At 32.9% G+C, this 19,344-nt stretch overlaps 1 pseudogene across 1 annotated transcript in view; it reads left to right on the forward strand.

Moving 5' to 3' along the window:
* Nucleotides 1-19,344, forward strand: part of LOC308655481 (heterogeneous nuclear ribonucleoprotein A1-like 3) — a 64,897-nt pseudogene that overhangs the window by 37,095 nt on the left and 8,458 nt on the right. The window contains exon 3 of the transcript in view: nucleotides 14,230-15,164. The product of the transcript in view is annotated as a heterogeneous nuclear ribonucleoprotein A1-like 3 (transcript). The remainder of the gene's footprint in view (nucleotides 1-14,229; nucleotides 15,165-19,344) is intronic.

Raw genomic sequence — 19,344 nt, forward strand, 5'->3', positions numbered from 1 at the left:
GAACCAACCCAGATGCCATTCAATAGATGAATGGATTAAAAAATGTGGCATTTATAAATAATGGAGTATTATGCAGCACTAAAAAATGACAAAATCATGGAATTTTCAGGGAATTGGATGGCATTAGAGCAGATTATGCTAAGTGAAGCTAGCCAATCCCTAAAAAACAAATGTCTTCTTTGATATAATGAGAGCAACTAAGAACAGAGCAGGGAGGAATAGCAGGAGGAAAAGATTAACATTAAACAGAGATATGAGGTGGGACAGAAAGGGAGAGAAAAGGGAAATTGCATGGAAATGAAGGGAGACCCTCATTGTTATACAAAATTACATATAAGAGGTTGTGAGGGGAATGGGAAAATAAAAAAGGAGAGAAATGAATTACAGTAGATGGGGTAGAGAGAGGAGATGGGAGGAGAGGGGAGGGGGAATAGTAGAGGATAGCAAAGGTAGCAGAATACAACAGTTACTAATATGGCATTATGTAAAAATGTGGATGTCTAACCAATGTGATTCTGCAATCTGTATATGGGGTAAAAATGGGAGTTCATAACCCACTTGAATCTAATGTATGAAGTATGATATGTCAAGAGCTTTGTAATGTTTTGAACAACCAATAAAAAAAACAGTTCAGGCCATGGATTATCAGTTCTCTTCATTTCACACTAAAGAGAGACTGTAGCAATTGTAGGTCTAATCAATGTAGAGAGCCAACTCCACAAAACCAAATAGGAAATTCATTCTTAAATTCTGTTTCTCTAGCACCACTCCTTGTATCAAAATTTGTGTTAACCAGGGTTCTCTAGAAGAGATAAGATGTGATACATATTTGTATGGATATAAAAGGGGATTACTAGGGTGACTTGCATGATCAGAAGCAGGATAGTCTCACAATGACAGTCTGCACACCTGAGAACCAAAGAAAATAGTAGCTGAAGCTTTGGAACAAGAAGGACCAATGACATAAGCCCAGTGCAGGCCTAAGTGGGAAGAGTGAAGGAGCTGAATTCTGTGGTCCTTTGTTGTCAGCAGCTTGAGCCTCAGGTTCATCCTTCTACTGTTATTGTATCTGGCACCCAGCCTACTGGACAGTGACAATCTAAGTCAGAGATTTTGCTGTCCCATATGCCAATAGTCTCTGAAAACAGCCTCATAAATACACCCATAAATCTCTTAATCCTAAGCATTTCTTAACTCAATCAAGTTGATCATCCAGATTAACCATCACATTAATATTAATATTTACTATGAATATTAGCATAACTTTGAAATTTGTTTGTATTATTAACTAAATCTATCATGCAAAAATGTCTACTTTAGTAGAATTTAAGTTGTTTACAATTTTTCTTTAATCCACAAATATAAAAGCATATATCATAGTATTTCTCTATTCTAGATAGAACATATATTTACAAATAGATTTGTGGAGTCTTACACACTGATGGGCTACTGTTTTGCTATGCAGGTTTTCTACTCCAATGGGTTCACTTTATTATTATCTGTGTGAAGGACCTTATTCTGTGATGTAAAAGAAATCTACAACACTCAGCTCTATTAAGGAATCCTACCTCAGTGATTCTGGACTGCATTTTCTAATTTGTTTTTGTAATTTGAAAATTGCAAGTTATTTTTCCCAAAAATACCTGCAGATAAATATTTCTTTACTAGCTATATGAGTTCCTATTGCCCTACCATCCTCTATTCTGATATTAATAAATTAGAAAAAACTTCTGTCAGTCTAAATGTTTTAAAATGATATTTAATTACTTCAATTTGTAACTAGTTTATAGAGTGCATTTTCTTTTTATTTTTATTCAGATTTGATCTATTGAAAGCATCTATTTCTATCATTTTTCTATTTCAACTACATTATATTTTAACAAAATATTTTTTGAAACATATATATTATCATATATAACCTTTGATATATAAATTGCACATATTTATTACTGTAAGTTTTATTAAAACAAATACAAGAAGTTTATAAAAGCAAAGTAAAATTTAGCATTTGCAGTTGTTGTACACATACCAGGAATTTTTGTTAACCATTTGATGATATTTAGCCCACTGCATTAATCAGATTTTAGCTGGGTATCTTTATGTTTCTAGCAAACATTTTTTATCATTCTGTTTTATATATCTGAATGCAAATACAACTAGTACATGCTTAAAAATTATTGTTTGTCCTTTATGAAGGACTTCAGATTCTTTGTAGACATGAGATTTAGAAAGAAGATATAAACAATTCTGAGAAAAAAGGCAGATGAGGTTGAGAACCAGTGACCTGCACCATTGCCTCTGGGTGTTGTAAACTGAAGCTCAATTATAAACAAAGGGTTGTATATTTTGTGGTATATTATAAATGAGAGCTCAAACAAAAATGGTTGTAAGAAGAAGATCGTGTATTGAGCAGAAAATGGTGCAGTGCCTAGCTAGCAGATTTCCTCAAGAGCACTACAACCTTGCTTGGAAACATGTCCTTAGTTTCTATTTTTTAACAACCATCTTAAAATTTGGTTTTCATTCCATGGTTATAGTCCTTGAAAAATGTTTTAACATTTACCAAAGGAATTAAAACAATATTTTAAATTCAACCTCTTTATGTATATTTAGATTTTTTTGTGAACAACATTATTGACAGATACAATATATTTGTGATTTATGGTAAAAAATTGACATTTAAATCATTAATAATTAAAGTACCTTTAAGTCTATGCATACTTCAAATATTAAGAACTAATCATAATAACTAATACTGACATGTAACTATATACTAGTCATGCTCTAAATGCATCATATTTTATGCAGAAAAAAATACCATTGTATTATAACCATGAGTATTATTTTTCAGATGGGGATTCTAAGAAACAAACTTATTAGTATTTTGACAAAATAAATAATAGTAGGTTATAGGACTGGGATTCAAACCCTGAAAGTTTTGCTCCAGAATTAATATTCAATCTCTTCACCAGTTGTACTCAGTGGAACTGGGTGATCCAAATTCATTATTTTGAGGAAAACATAGGTGGGAATGGCTCTCTTTAAAATCAAAGGGAGATCAATAGAAGAAAGTGACTAAGGAGTGGGATGTGGGGAGAAAAGGGGGGAAATGCTGATGAATGATACTGGCCAAATTATATTATTATATAGTGCACATGTATGAATATGCAACACCAAATCCTATCAATATGTGTAACTATAATCCACCGTTAAAATGAGGAAATAAATTTCAAAAAGAATAGGGATCAAGATGAAACATTTATAAACAATAGCTATGTGACATTGATATATCATTTAACTATATGGTTGTTTTTATAGCAATACATTTTTATTATACTGCATTAAGAAAATTAATGGCCTGCAAAGTATTGGAAATTAAGCAAATAAAAATATTTTTCATTTTAAAGAAAGCACACATATATGTATATATAAACTTTCTCTATAAAGAGCCATAAGTAAACATTTTAGAATTATTGGGTCATATAGTCTCCATTATAACTATAAAGTTATGGTTTTCTAGAATTAAAGTATTCATAGACAATAGTAAACAAAATGGCATGACTCTGTCCCAGTAATATTTAATTTACAATAATTGGGGTAGAGTGGACCTGCCAAAGAAAACAAAGTTAGTAGACATATCTTTAAAATACATTATATGTCTATTTTGGCATAAATACCAATAGGATAGTATCAAATTATGGTAAAGGATGAACTTATATTCTATGGAAAAGCACATTAAATTGGGAGTCCATAGTCCCGACATTTATTCATTGCCCTTAATAAGTTGAGCAACCTTAGCAACCACAACTGACTTCAAAATGTGTTCTAAACATCCAGAAATTAGGATTGGAAACACAGTAAATGTATGCTTCCAACTGAAACCATATGAAATTGATTCTTTTGAATTTTTTATTATAAATATTAACATAGCACAAATCCATGAGTTTCACTGTGGTATTTCCACGCATGCCTGTAAGACATCAATCATATATATACACTCTCTTCTTCTACTCTCTCCCATTCACCTCTTGCTACTCCCTCCTTCAGTACTCTTCCCAGTCACTACAAGTTCACCATCTACTTTCAGCGTTTTTTTTATTTTTTTATTTGTTTGTTTTGTATTGTATTTAAGTTTCTATATATTAGGAAATATTTGTGAGATTTGTGTCCTTTTTTTTTTCATTTAACATAATGTTTTCCGGTTCCATCCATTTTCCTGCAAATGACTTGATTTCATTTTTCTTCAGAGTTCAATAATATGCCATTGTGTATACATGCAGTGGTTTCCAAATCCATTCACCTGATGGTGAGCTGGTAGGCTGATTCCATATCTTGGTTTCTGTGAACAGTGCCATAATAAACTTTTATGCAGGAGTCTCTTAGAAAGCTGAATTCATTTCACTTGTATAGCCAGGAAAGGTGTAGTTATATCATATGGCAGTTCTATTTTTAGTTTTTTGAGGAAAATCCATACTGTTTCCAAAAGTGACTGTCCTAATTTGCATCCCCAATAAACAGTGCATGAGTATAGCTTTTTCTCCATATCTTTACCAGTAATTGTGACATTTTTTATTTCTTAGTAATAGTCATTCCAGGTAAAGTGAAATGTAATCTCAATTAAGACTAAAGATATTGAACATTTTTCCTTGTACTTCTTAATTGTTAATCTCTTTCTTTGAGATGTGTCTGATCAGATCATTTGCCTATTTTTTGGCTGCATTATTTGATTTTGTTGTTAATTTTGTTTAGGTCTTTATGGTCTAGATACTAATCCTCTTTCAGATGAATAGCTGACAATGATTTTTATCACATTATGTGTACTGTCACTTTACTCTGTTGTCATTGTTGTTATTCTTGTTGCACAGAAGCTTTTTAAACTTATGCATAACATTTATCCATTCTTGCTTTTGTTTCCTTAGTTTTAAAATTCCTATCTGGAAAATTGTTTTCTGTTTAATATCTTTAAACATTTCCCAATGTTTTCTTCTAGTGGTTTCAAAACATCAGATCTTGCCTTAAGGTACTCAATCCATTTTGAGTTGATTTTTGTACTAAGTGAGAAATACTGTTCCAGTTTAAACCTTCTACATGTGGACATCCCATTTCCCTACAGAATTTGTGGAAGAGTTTATTTTTCCTCCATATATATTTTTGGCACTATTTTGGACATTTTGGAGAATCAATTTACTGAGAATTCATGGTTGTCAACATCATACTGTTTTTGTTACTGTAGCTCCATAGTGTGTTTTGAAATCAGGTTTTGTGATGTTTCCAGCATTACTATTTTCTCAGGGTTGCTTTGTCAATATGAGTTATTTTATATTTCCATATAAATTTTAGGAAGCTTTCTCTAGTTCTGTGAAAAATATCATTGATATTTTAATGGGAATTTTATGGAATCTGTGGACCAATTTGTATAGCAGTATAGTCATTTAACCATACCAATTCTCCCAATACATGGACACTTCATAGCATCTTCTTCAATTTCAATCTTCAGTCTTTTAATGTTTTCAGTATAGAGGGTTATTTCGCATTATTAGTTAGATTTATTACTAAGTATTTTATTTTTGTGATTCTTGTAAGTGAAATTGATTTCCTGATTTATTTCTTAATGAGTTCATTACTATTATATAGAAAGCTAGTGATTTTTTATGTTGATCTTGTATCCTACTATTTTACTGAATTTGTTTTTCAGTTCTAAGTATCTTTTGGTAGAACCTTCAGAATTCTTTTATGTACAGAATAATATCAGAAACAGGGATAATTTTAATTGCTAATTTTGTATGTGTGTATCTTTTATTTCTTTCTCTTATATGATCAGGCTCAGATTTCTAATATATTTAAGAAGAGTTGAGAATGGGTTAACATGACTTGCTCCAGATCTAAGGAAAAAACCTTCAGTTTTTATCCATTCAGTATGAAGTTGGCTGTGGATTGGTCATATACAACATTAATAATGCCAAGGTCTGATCCTAATTCATTTAAGGCTTTTATGATGAAGTGATGTTGAATTTTATCAAAGACTTTTTCTGTATCTATTAAATTTATTGTATAATTATCCTACTTGATTCTATTTATATGTTGTACTGTATTTATTGATGTGCCTGTTGAGCCAGCCTTGCCTCAGGAAAGAAAACAATTTGGTTATGCTGTAGAATTTTTATATTTTTTTGCTGGTGCTTGAGATTAACCCCAGCAGTGCTCCACCACTGAGAGAAGTCCACAGATCTTTTAAATTTCATTTTCAGATAGGGTCTCATTAAGTTGCCTAGGGTGGCCTTGAACTTATGATCCTCCTTTCTCAGTCAATTAAGGAGCTGGAATTAAAAGTCTATATCACTGTATGCAACCTGTACGATGTTTTAAATGTGACATTGCATTAGGTTCAAAAGTATTTTTTGATAACTTTTGAGTCTATATTCACAATGAATACTAGGTTATAGTTTTCTTTTTGTTGTTGTTATGCCCATGTCAGATTTTGGTGGTAAGTTAATATTGGCTTCATGGAATGAGCATAGAAGGGTTCCCTAGCTTTTTATTTTTTGGCATAGTTTGGGGAGCACTGGCATTAGTTTTTTCCTTTAAAGTCTGGTAGAAATCAGAAGTGAATTCATCTGGTTCTGGGATTTTCTTTGTTGGGAATATTTATTGTGAGCTCAATTTCATTACTTGATCTATTTATGATTTTAAGTATTATTGGTTCAATTTTAGTAGGTCTTATGTGTTCACAAGTTTTTCCATTTCTTTGGTACTTCCCAATTTATTGGCACATAGTTTTCCCACGTATTTTTTAATGATCCTTTGAATTTCTTGGACACTGTTGTATCTTTCTTGGTATCTGTTTTTACCTTTTTCGCTCTTTCTATTTGTTAGACAAGCTAAAGGTTTGTCAACTTTGTCTATCATTTTATTTATTTTTTTCTATTGTATTATTTTAATTGCTTCAGCATTTTCTTCAGTATGACAATGTCTGTAAGAAATTACTACTTAGTGGCTCAAAACAACACAGTTAGCCTCCTACAGTTCTTTTGGTCACAAGTCCAAAATGAGTCTCTTGAGAATGTTTCCTGGCTTTTCACAGTTTCTAGAGGTCACCTGCATTCATGGCCCCTTCTTCCACCTTCAAAGGCAGCAACATTGCATCTCTAGGATCCTTCTTCTGTAGCTACATCTCCCTCTGCTTAGAGTCAGGAAAGAATCTCCCTTTTGCAGGACTCAAGTGGCTAGATAATCCAGTGTGCTATCCCCATCTCAAGATCCTTAATCACACCTGCAAAGCTTCCTTTACAATGTAAGGTAATATATTCACAGATTTTAGGGAGGTTAACACAGGTGTCTGGTGTCTGACTGAATCCCTGTTTTCTTTTTTTTTTTAATTTTTATTGTTGGTTGTTCAAAACATTATATAGTTCTTGATATATCATATTTCACACTTTGATTCAAGTGGGTTATGAACTCCCATTTTTACCCCGTATACAGACTGTAGAATCACATCGGTTACACATCCACTGATTTACATATTGCCATACTAGTGTCTGTTGTATTCTGCTGCCTTTGCTATCCTCTACTATCCCCCCTCCCCTCCCTTCCTCTCCCCTCTTCTCTCTCTACCTCATCTAGTATAATTAATTTCTCCCCCTTGTTTTTTTCCCTTTCCCCTCACTTCCTCTTGTATGTAATTTTGTATAACCCTGAGGGTCTCCTTCCATTTCCATGCAATTTCCCTTCTCTCTCCCTTTACCTCTCACCTCTCATCCCTGTTTAATGTTAATCTTCTTCTCATGCTCTTCCTCCCTACTCTGTTCTTAGTTACTCTCCTTATATCAAAGAAGACATTTGGCATTTGTTTTTTAGGGATTGGCTAGCTTCACTTAGCATAATCTGCTCTAATGCCATCCATTTCCCTGCAAATTCTATGATTTTGTCATTTTTTAATGCATAGTAATACTCCATTGTGTATATATGCCACATGTTTTTTTTATCTATTCATCTATTTAAGGGCATCTAGGTTGGTTCCACAGTCTTGCTATTGTGAATTGTGCTGCTATGAACATCGATGTAGCAGTGTCCCTGTAGTATGCTCTTTTTAGGTCTTTAGGGAATAGACCGAGAAGGGGAATAGCTGGGACAAATGGTGGTTCCATTCCCAGCTTTCCAAGAAATCTCCATACTGCTTTCCAAATTGGCCAAATGTCTATCATTTTAAAGAAATAATTCTGTTACAGTGATATTTTAATTGTTCTTGTTGTCTCCATTTTATTTGTTTCTGCTCAGATATTTATATTTCTTTCCTTCTATTGATTTGGTATTTGATCTGTTCTTGTTTTTATAAGATTTTAAGGCAAATGATTAGGTTATTTATTCAAGATTTCTCTGAGTTTTAATGTAGACACTCATTACTACAGATTTATCTTTTAGGGATGCGTTTGTTGCAACTCACCAATCTGAGTATTTTGTATTCCTATTTTTATTTCATTTAATAGTTTTTTTAAATCCTCCCTATTTCATCATGGACTCACTGTTCATTCAAGAGTGCAGTTGTTTAATTTCTGAATTTCTCTTGCTTTTGATTTCTCATTTCATTCCATTATGATAAGATGCAAGACATTATATAAACACTTGTTTTTATTTGTTAATACTTGCTTTGCAAATTTTAACTTAATATATAGTCTATTTTGGAAAATGATGTAGGGGCTGATGAAAATAATATGTATTCATCAGCTAAAGAATGGAATATTTGGTTGATATCTGTTGAGTGTACTTATTCTATAGTGTAATTTAAATTTGATATTTCTTTATGAAAATTTTGTTTGGATGAGATATATATTTATAAGACTGGTGGACTGAAGCTACTCACTGTTACTACATTGGAGACTTTCTCTAAGTCTAATAGTATTTGTTTTATAAAATTGGGTCCTCTGGTTTTGTGTGTATGAAAATATATGATCATTGCATTGATAAGGGAAATTAGTTTTCCTTTTTGTCAGTCTGAATGAGCCAATCCTTTGATCACTATACAGAAGCCTTTGTTTCTTCTGAATTTGTCTTAAAGTTTACTTTGTTAGATAGAAATATTCCTTCTTGCTATTGGATACATTTGCTTGGGATACCATTTTCCATCTTTTCAGTTTAGGTTTGTGTATGTCTTTGCAGGTGAGGTGAATTTCTTCTCAGCATCATTTGTAGACTCTTGTTTTTCAATCCATTTAGCAAGTCTCTGCCTTTTAATTTGATAATTAAAACCAGTTACATCCAAGTTATTATTGAAAATTATTTACTTTTTCCTTTTCTTTTGGTTTTTTGGATGTTCTATGTATATTTCTTCCTATGTACTTAATCTTAGTAGCTTGATGATGATTGTTTGACCATTTTTGATTCTTTACTGTTTCTTATTTGCAAGGCCTCTTGGCTAGTGAGATACATTCTTTCACATGGTTGCATGCTTCTCTTCTGCATGTAGTATTTCCTTAAGTGTCTTAATTTAATTCTGGTTTTATAGTCATGAATTCTCTTATCTTATGCTTATCCTAGATTTCCTTTTGAAAACTTCTGAGTATAGTAATCTCGTCTAATGGGTTTTCTTTTAATTGTCACTTGGTGCTTTTTGCTTGCTGATTTAAATATTTTTCCCTTGACCTGTGCTTTTGGCAATTTAACTAATATATTGTGGAGAGTTATTTTCTGATCATGTATTTTTGGGTTTCTTAATGTCTGTTTTAATTAGATGTCCATGTCCTCCCAAGATTTGCATTTTTTTTTATTATTTCTTTGAATGAATGGTCTATGCTCTCAATCTATTTCTCTTCTTCCTCATGAATGCTAATGAACTGTGTTTGTTTTATGTTTGAAATTTTTTAAAATGGTGATTGAAAGATTGTACATATTTTTTTCATTCTTATTTTTTTTTAATTTATGTCTGAATCAAATTCTACTATTGCTCTATTCTGATGTCAAAGCTTTCAACTGAATTTTTTATCTGGCTTTTTCAGCTTTTAATTTTGAACAGTCCCTTTAGTTCTTTTGCAAAATCTGTCTCTTTACTGAATTTCTCATTCATATCCTACATCTTCTTCCTCAAGTCATACAACTATTTTTCTGTATTTCTTGTATTTTATTGATTTTTTAAAAAAAATCTTTATTTGAATTTTTTATCTCACATTTCATTTACTTTGACATTTTTAGAATCTCTTTCTGTAGATGTATAAACTTTAGGTACTATCCTATGACCTTATATTTTTTCATATTTCTTGTGTTTATGTTGAGATTTGTACATCTGCTGAGATGGTGAGCTCTTCCACTTTTATGTGAGTAACTCTTTAATAAGCAGCTTTGGGGTGGAGGTATTAGTTTGTTGTGTAATTTTGAGTTTACTTCTAATTAGACTTTGTAATGTAATCTTCTGTAGCTTCTATGATTAGTGAGTTTGAACACAATGTGTAATGTTTTGGTATCTTTCTCTGTTGTAGATCTTACTAGAGTGGCATCCTCTGCTATTTCAGAAGGGTGAAGTGTCACCAAAGAGTATGTGAAATGTACCCTTTTTTGGATACTCCAACAATGGGAGTGGAAACCCCAATCAGGTGGCATGGATTTCTGTGGGAATTCTAAATATTAGAACTATTACTTGAAAATAATTCTGATCCTGGTTGCTCCATTCATGATGAAGGGCCTGGAAATTTTATTCTTGTTTAGACACTGGTGTGCATCCTGGGATTTCATGGGGAGCTGTATATAACTCACATTCTGTGGCACTTATATCCATGTTCATTGTCAATGCATGATCTGACAGGATGTGGGAAGGATGGGTGCTGAGAAATGTCATGGGTGTAGTGTCCACAACAGTTGTGCTATTCATCTTTTCTGGAGCTGTGGGAATGCCTTTTCAAGAGTGGGACATCAGGCTCCCCTAGTTTCCCTACTTAGGGGTGGATTGTTAATTATAGTTTTTTGGTACCTACTAGACTTTTAAGTTGAGGTGTCCTTCAATGTTTTAATGAGACTAGGTCATGACTGGAACTAGGTAAAATTCAGCTTGGAGGAGCTAGGAGTATACTTCAGTGATAGTACTCCTGCCTGATATACATGAAGTCTTGACCTGAATCTCCAGTCCTGCAAAAGTTAAGATGAAAGAAGGAAAAAATAAATAAAACAAAGAAAAATATAAACCTCCAAAGATAAAAAAAATATAAACAACAACATTAACAACAATCACAACCAAATTAAGGTGGGTATTATATAGGATGACATTTTAAAAAAAAATGTGAAAATAAAAAAGGGAAAAGGGAAGAAAAAATGTATAAAAGATTAAAAATTTTATGTGTATATATGACCTATATATTATCAAATATGTATTATCATATAGGTGCATATATATTTGTCATATATGTGATTGGATGTGTGTGTGTGTGTGTGTGTGTGTGTGTATAACAAAAATAATTTTTCCTATCAGAGTACCTAATCGGAAGCAAGTGTGAAAAATCTCAAATTATTTTAATCAAAGCTGCTGCCTGGGTCTTCTTAGACTGAATCCAAATACAGAGTGAAGGCTGGGGGTTATTGACCTCCCAACTTTTTCTGTTGTTTTGTTTGTCAAGTGACTAGTGGGAGAAATACATGAGTGAAAACTTGGAATTTGTCTTAGCCACTTTGGACAATGGAATGAGCTAGTATGTAATGGGTAGCTTGACAGGTTGAGGTTATCTCCAGAGCTTAATAGGCTTTCTGTTCAGAGGACAGAGCAAATACCAGTGCTAAGGCATGTCATTGGAGACCTTAGAGAATGAGGAGAGGTACTAGAGCTTAAAAGATCTGTGCTGGGAGCAAGGGACAACATGATCTGCATGATCTGCCACCCTCACTACATCTGTCCTCAGCTTTGGGTTCTACATGAAATTACACATAGCAATTTACTTCCTGGACCCTGTAGCAGGTCTCCTGAGCTGTCCATTTTAAAAAGAAATGTCCTACACTCCCTTCCACATTGCAGTCTATGTTTCCCATCTCATAATTCTCAGTGAGTTTAAAAGTCTCAATTGATGTCAAAGTTTGTCTCCTGTCAAAAGACATCCACTTGCTGAGGTAATGCCAAGACAATGCTTTTGGATTCTAGAGATTGGAAAATGCGTGACTTCTGTCCCCAGAAAAGTGAACTCAGACAATAAGATCTTTCTGAAGATGGTTCCCTACCATAGTACCATGAGAACATTCCTGGAAATGCAGAGAACTTCTCCTTAGCCAGCTCACCATGCAGGTCTCAGGACTCTTAACTATTTAAAGCATACATTCTGAGGTGTTTTTGAATTTACCAGTGATTTTTGCTTAACAGGTTATTATAACATGCTCCATGCCATGGTGCCACCAAATTGTCAGATGGCTGAATCAGTGGAACAAATGGTTGTTAATTAAAACTTAGGTAAAATATATGTGGAAAATGTAACTTAAGTATAGCATATAAGTGATAGTCTAAAAACTCTTATAACGGAAACTTAGTAATATGTGTTCAGGTTTGAGTGTACAATTATTGTTTATTATTTCAAAATTCACATTTAAATTTTTTTCCTACTCATCATGACAACATCAGTATGGCCTTGAAAAACTGAAGCAAATCTTTTCAAGAAATATAAATATCTGTTTTGAAAAAAAAAATGTTTTAGAATACTCTGCCCAGAAATATTATTTAAGTATGAGGTTACAAAACAAAGGTAATTATACTGATAACTAAGTGAACATATCTTTTGGATAAAAAAAAGTATTTTAAATATATTTTTTCTAAGTCTTGTGTACTTACAAAAACAAAGCACTAGTTGCCGCAGTCTGGGTGGGCACAAAGTCACAAGCCACTCAAGCAGGAACAAACTTTATTTTTGAAACTGCCTCCAATGCCCCTTACGCTCCCAGGAAAATTGCTGACCGACACACGCAGGAAGTCCCTCCTCCGGAATTCCCTCCTACCGCACTTCCCCAACCAATGGGAACTCTCCAGGAGTCCCTTAGCAGGCCAACGTAGACAGCAGGGGTCTAATATCCATAAGAATGCAGATCATAACATAATCATATCATCTCAATGGCTTGCTGGCTTCACCTATCAACCAAAAATGCCATGCATGATACTACTTGGCTATGGCTCTTAGCAACTAGTTATTAAAGTGTTGACTCATTCAAATAATTTGAACTTCAAGAAAAGATACATTATTTCAACTTTATATCAGTTTTACCTGAAATTTGAGTAAAAATGAGCCACATACCATGGTTGATTTTTTAAAAATTTATTTTATGTGATCCGATCCACACAAATCTTTACAGAAGGGGGAAAATTCTGACAATATTTTGAATACTGTTATGAATTCAGAATATATGTTTAGTGCTGAACATGAAATTATTTCTAATCTACATGATAAATAATAAAAAAAATATGGAATACTGTATTGTGGAAATAATAATAGTTTTGTTCTATTGTGAAATTTATGAAGTATTTGGAATTGGTTGTGTTATTCACATAATTATTAATGGGACACAAACAAACTAAAGCCCTCTGATATGGAAGTAAGTTATTAAATTCTGAAATTTACAAATTTAAAAACATATAGATAGTGTGACTAAACTATAAAATTATTTTTTTTTAAAGCTGAATTTTTATAGTTAGTGCTTTAGCATGGCATGAGATAATCCTTTTTTCTTTTTAGTCACTTAAATGACCACTTTGTAAAGCAGCCCTATGTATCCTAAAATGCTATGAAATATTTTAGAAAGTTATTCCTGTACATTTGGATGCAGTTTTATCATATTAATTTGGGAATTTGTTAATCTAATTAAAAATAAATAGAATGCCCAAAACTCTAGTTTTCGTAGTATTTACAGAATTCTAATAATTGAAAATACATCTTGTAATTAAGAAGATACTTAAATGTATTTCTTCATATTAGACATAGAATTTTACAAAAGACACCATTTACTGCAAACAAAGCAATAAAAGACAGGATAGGCTTGAGAATGATTAACTTTAATGATAAGAACAATAGAAAGTATAGCACTAAAATCTTGATATAAATAAATAAATAAATATCACAAAAAAGAACCAGATAAATACAGTTTTATAATCTAAAGACTGCTCAAAGGAAATATTTCCAAAGAAAACTGTGTACACAAGAATAGAAGAGGAGTGAAGAAAACAGAAACTTAAAAAGGATCAAGCTTCTGTCCGTGGATGCCACTGAGAAAACACTGTTAAAGTCTCTCTTTCTACTGCTGTCACGTCTAAATCAGAGTCCCCTAAAGAGCCCAAACTACTGTGGAAGCTGTTTATTGGGGGACTGAGATTTGAAACTACTGACAAGAATCTGAGAAGCCATTTTGAGCAATGGAAAATGTCCACAGACTGTGTAATGAGAGACTCAAACACCAAGCACTCCAGAGGCTTTGGGTTTGTGACTTATACCACTCTGGAGAAAGTGGATGCAGCCATGAATGCAAGACCACAGAAGGTGGATGGAACAGTTGTGGAAGCAAAGAGAGGTGTCTCAAGAGAAGATTCTCAAAAGACTAGGAGCCCACTTAACTGAAAAAAATCTTTGTTGGTGGCATTAAAAAAGAGACTGAAGAACATCACCTATGAGATTATTTTGAACATTAAGGGAAAATGGAAGTTATACAATTTATGACTGCCCACCGCTGCGGAAAGAAAAGGGGCTTTGCTTTCGTAACTTTTGACGACCATGTCATTCAGAAACACCATGTGAATGGCCACTGTCAAGTGGGGAAAATCCTGTAAAATCAAGAAATGGCTAGTGCTTCATCCAGTCAAAGAGGTCGAAGTGGTTCTGGAAATTTTGGTGGTGGTCCTGGAGGTAGTTTTGTTGGAAATGACAATTTTGATCATGGAGGAAACTTCAGTGGTTGTGGCTTTGGTGGCAGCCGTGGTGGTGGTGGTGGATATGGTGTCAGAGGGAATGGCTACTATGTATTCAGTAATGTCAGAAGCAATTTTGGAGGTAGAGGAAGTTACCATGATTTTGGAAATAACAACAGTCAGTCGTCAGATTTTGGATCCATGAAGGGTGAAAACTTTAGAGGCAGAAGCTCTGTCCCTCATGGAGGTGGAGGCCAATACTTTGCCAAGTCACGAAACCAAAGTGACTCTGGTGGTTCCGGAAGCAGCAGTAGCTATGGTAGGTGGCAGAAGGTTTTAATATTGGCAGGAAACAAAGCTAAGCAGGAGAGGTCAGCCAGAATGACAGGGAAGCTACAGGTTACAACAGATTTGTGAGCTTAGCCAAGGAAGGTGACAGCAGGGACTAGCTGCTTCAAGAAGACATGGTTTAGACATTACTCATGTGTGTGGGCAAAAAACCGTCAAGGTTGTATTTGTGGATAATTGTATAACAGGTTATTTTAGTTTCTGATCTGTGGAAAGTGTAAATCATTCCAACCATGGGTTTAATGGAAACTTTTTTTTTGTACCCATACTGTTGATTGCTAAATGTCACAGTCTGATCATGATGCTAAGTAAATGTAAAATGTGAATTTAAAATAAAGAAACAATCAAAGGTTTATATAAGAATAATTAGCATCCAATGTTAAAGAAGTGAAAATATGGCAAACATATTGTAAAGATTAGGTTGATTTTTTTTTTTTCAAAACTACAAAAGACATCATTCCAGAAATCCAGAAGCATACATGCAACAAAAGGGAAGGAAGCACTACACTCATCATCATCATCATCATCAACAACATAAATATGCTGAAATAAAAAATAGAGATAGCTTTAAAATATGTAAAGATATACAAGGATATGACTGTGGATATAGTTATACAGATAAAAATATTTTAAAAGAAACAGATTGAGCCTCACAACTGACTTATCCAAAGAGAACATGGATACAATAAGGAAATGAAATAATACAACAGAAGTGATAAAGCAAAATGAAAATTAAAGAATGTAATGTATTTTAATGGGGAGCAATCCTGTGTGCGTGTGTGTGTGTGTGTGTGTGTGTGTGTGTTTGTGTGAGTGAAAGAGAGTGTGTCCAGCTCTGTGTGTTTTCCTTTAGATACTGATACAATAATTTGCATTAGGGTATATAAAATAAAGAACTAATTGAGATTATTTGCTACTTATGACTATGGATACCAAGAAAATAAGATTAACTAAAATCCCAGAGAGCTGTTTTCTGTACTGGCGAAAACTATAAAAGCAAGTAATGAAGTCATCACTTTGTTTTCAGCCTAAACCATGTTGGCTCCTAATCCAACTTCCATGGTTCCCCTAACACACACATTTTTATATGTGGAATGCTGATATTAATTTTAATCTGGACTTATTTTGTGCCTATGACATTATTACTCAATCTCTAGAACTGCCACACTCTTATTTCAGCCCCTGCTTATTTGGTAACTTAATTAGCATCCATTTTCCACAAAAATATACCCTCCTGATAATCTCAAGATATTATACAACTGGATACAAACACTTCTCTTTGAACTCCAGACTCCATATGTAACCACCTATGTAAGCTCTCTACTCAATGCATAATTGACCTCCCCCAAAGTAGCAATTGGTACATTTCTTTCATTAAAGGTCATCTTCATTCATCTGCTTGTCAAGAAATTCTGAGTCATCACTAGCTACCCTCACTCTTACAACATACCTTGAATAAATCATACCATTGTTTAGATAGAGTCTAGCTTTAAAATATTCTCATTATTTAATTTTCTCCAAACCCATTGCCATTTTGTTTCAAGTCACTATTAATTATAACCTACATTAATTCAATAAGACTTCTTTCAATATTTTCTCCTGTTTAGAAATGTACTCCAATATTACATCAGGCTTTAAACAGGGAGTCCCTTAATCTGTGTATTCTGATACACTATCATTTTCTCTATTTCTCACTTTTCTGTAGCCACAGTGGCTTATTTTCATATACAAATATGTCATGCCTGGGTAAACCTCAGGGCTGTTTTCTAAAGCATTTTCTCTCCGTAAAAGATTCTCCCCTTGGATATTCACATTGCTAATCCTCTGTATTCTTGAGGTCTTGATGCTAGTTCTACTTTCTCAGAGAAGCCTTTCCTTTCCTAATCTAAAATTTCAGCTCCCACCTCATATTTTGTACTACATTTATGATTTTTCCCCATAACAGTTACAACATATTTCTCTATGTTTTCATAATTTTACTTGTTTTTTGCCTCTTCCTATTTGTAACAAATAAGATCCATGGAGGAGAGTAATTATTGTAACTTTCTTCTTTATATCATATTTGCAATTAACATGTTTTGCATAAAAGAATAAGTGGATGCTCTAAACAGACCTTGCATTCCTCAACAATCTCCCCGTTGAGTGCCACACCCACAAGTTACACATAAGATAAGTTACCATTACATTTTGAATATTTAACTCTTACAGCAAAATTCTATCATAAGGTGTTCTGTTCATAGTACAATTGTTAGTGCCTGCAAGATTGTTTAAACTGGTGTTTTGAAACTTGCTTTTGTATTCCTAGCTTCAGAAATATTTACCTTTGAATCTTGCTGTCTGCAAATGCAGTAACTGCTCTTAGCATATAGAAATTGCTGTGCTTCTATTAAATTGTTAGAAAATTGTACATGTTTATGTAATAAATCTCCATAGACCCAGAACAAATCTGGAAACATTCTGAATCAATAACAGATTCTTAAATTGTAGCTTCTGTTTATTATCAGTGATGTCTCTGGGTTATTGAAGTTCTCACATACTAGATACCCTAACACAATAACTGTAACTCCCAATTAACCATTGTTATTATTCTCTTAAGACTAGAATTTTGTTTAGAAAGGGAAAACATAAAAGATCTGTGACAAAAACACTGAATGGATAATGCCACTGAGATTTCCTGTAGTTTTAAATTATTTTCTTTAATGTAATAAAATTTTATCTTCACATACTCTTGCCCTTAAATATATATAGCAATCATATCCTTTTGATTTTTTTCAATTCTTTTCTATTAGTTTTTATGAAAAGTTTGTATTAGAGTAACCCATATTTTATATATGATCTTTACTCTGATAATTGAAAACTTTTAGGGTATTTAGTTGAAAGAATCATGTGTTGCTGGTAGAGTAATATAATTTGTTCAAATTCTGAAAATTCTGAAGCTCATGGTTTGGAGATAGAGATATTTTTGAAGATACAGGTTTTGCTGGGTGTCAACATGGTGCAGAGTTGGGGAATTTTAAAAGCTCAGAGTTCACAGAATTTGTAATTAAAAGAAGAATTATATTAAATAAGGCCACATTAAATGTTTATAAGTGCAATAATACTGAAAAAAAAATCTAGTGGAATGTTCTGTTTTTCCCACATTGAGACAAATACTTGAATTTGGACTAATCACTAATCTACTTCATTCAGGAAGAAAGGGTTCTGAGAAAAAGAAGATAATTTGTGACCTCAAGTGTAAAACAAAGAGTGATAATACAAACCTTCTTGCATTACTAATTAAGAATTTCAGGTGGTTTACATTAAAGGAAAAAATTATTTCAAAACATAAATAAGTGAATATATAAGATAAAAGCTGAATATATAGCTCCCTTTAAAAAGGGAGTGCTATGCTGTTTAAGTCTGCTAATATTTGACCAATACATTCTGGAATTTTCCTATGTATTTGGGAAACCTTGTTCTAAGGTTTTGTTAGTTATAAGGATGTAGAGATAAGAGTGAGTTGACATCTTTCTTCAGAATGTGGTTTGTAATATTTTCAAATTTTGTGTTGGAAAGAGGCATGGGGTGCATCAAGCATTTATTAACATGATCTTTGAAGTAATAATCACTAAGGCGTATCCACTGACTTGTTGAATTTAAAGAATGATGTGAAGAATAATTACCTAGTTTTCTGAGGCCCTTTCATGGTAGTGAGTATCATTGTTTGACTAGATAGATTTGGCATCTTCTTATCAGGGACAAATATATATAACAATCATAAAACAAATATTTTTTGGTTTGTTTTTATTTTAATTTGTATAAAACAAATATTAATTAAGGCAATTCTTTTGTTTAATGATACCATAGCTGTAAGACAATCATCTTGGTCTTAATGTGAAGGGACAATTTGTAAAAGAATTAAACAATTGTAGATCCACAGAAAAGTTATTAAGATAGTATGGAAATTACTATTACACACAATATATATTTCAATAGCAGAGGAAAAATATCAACCCTGGTCATTTCAATGGAAATTAGCAGTTAATATTTAACATTCATTCTTAATTAATGACTATTAATTATAAATATAAAACCTCAGCATAAAAGAAACCTGTTGCTACAATAATTGAAAATACACATTGTAATAAAACTATACAGATTTAATTATTAAA

The sequence above is a fragment of the Spermophilus citellus genome (genome assembly GCF_964194105.1).
Source record: "Spermophilus citellus genome assembly, chromosome: 9".
NCBI lineage: Eukaryota > Metazoa > Chordata > Mammalia > Rodentia > Sciuridae > Spermophilus > Spermophilus citellus.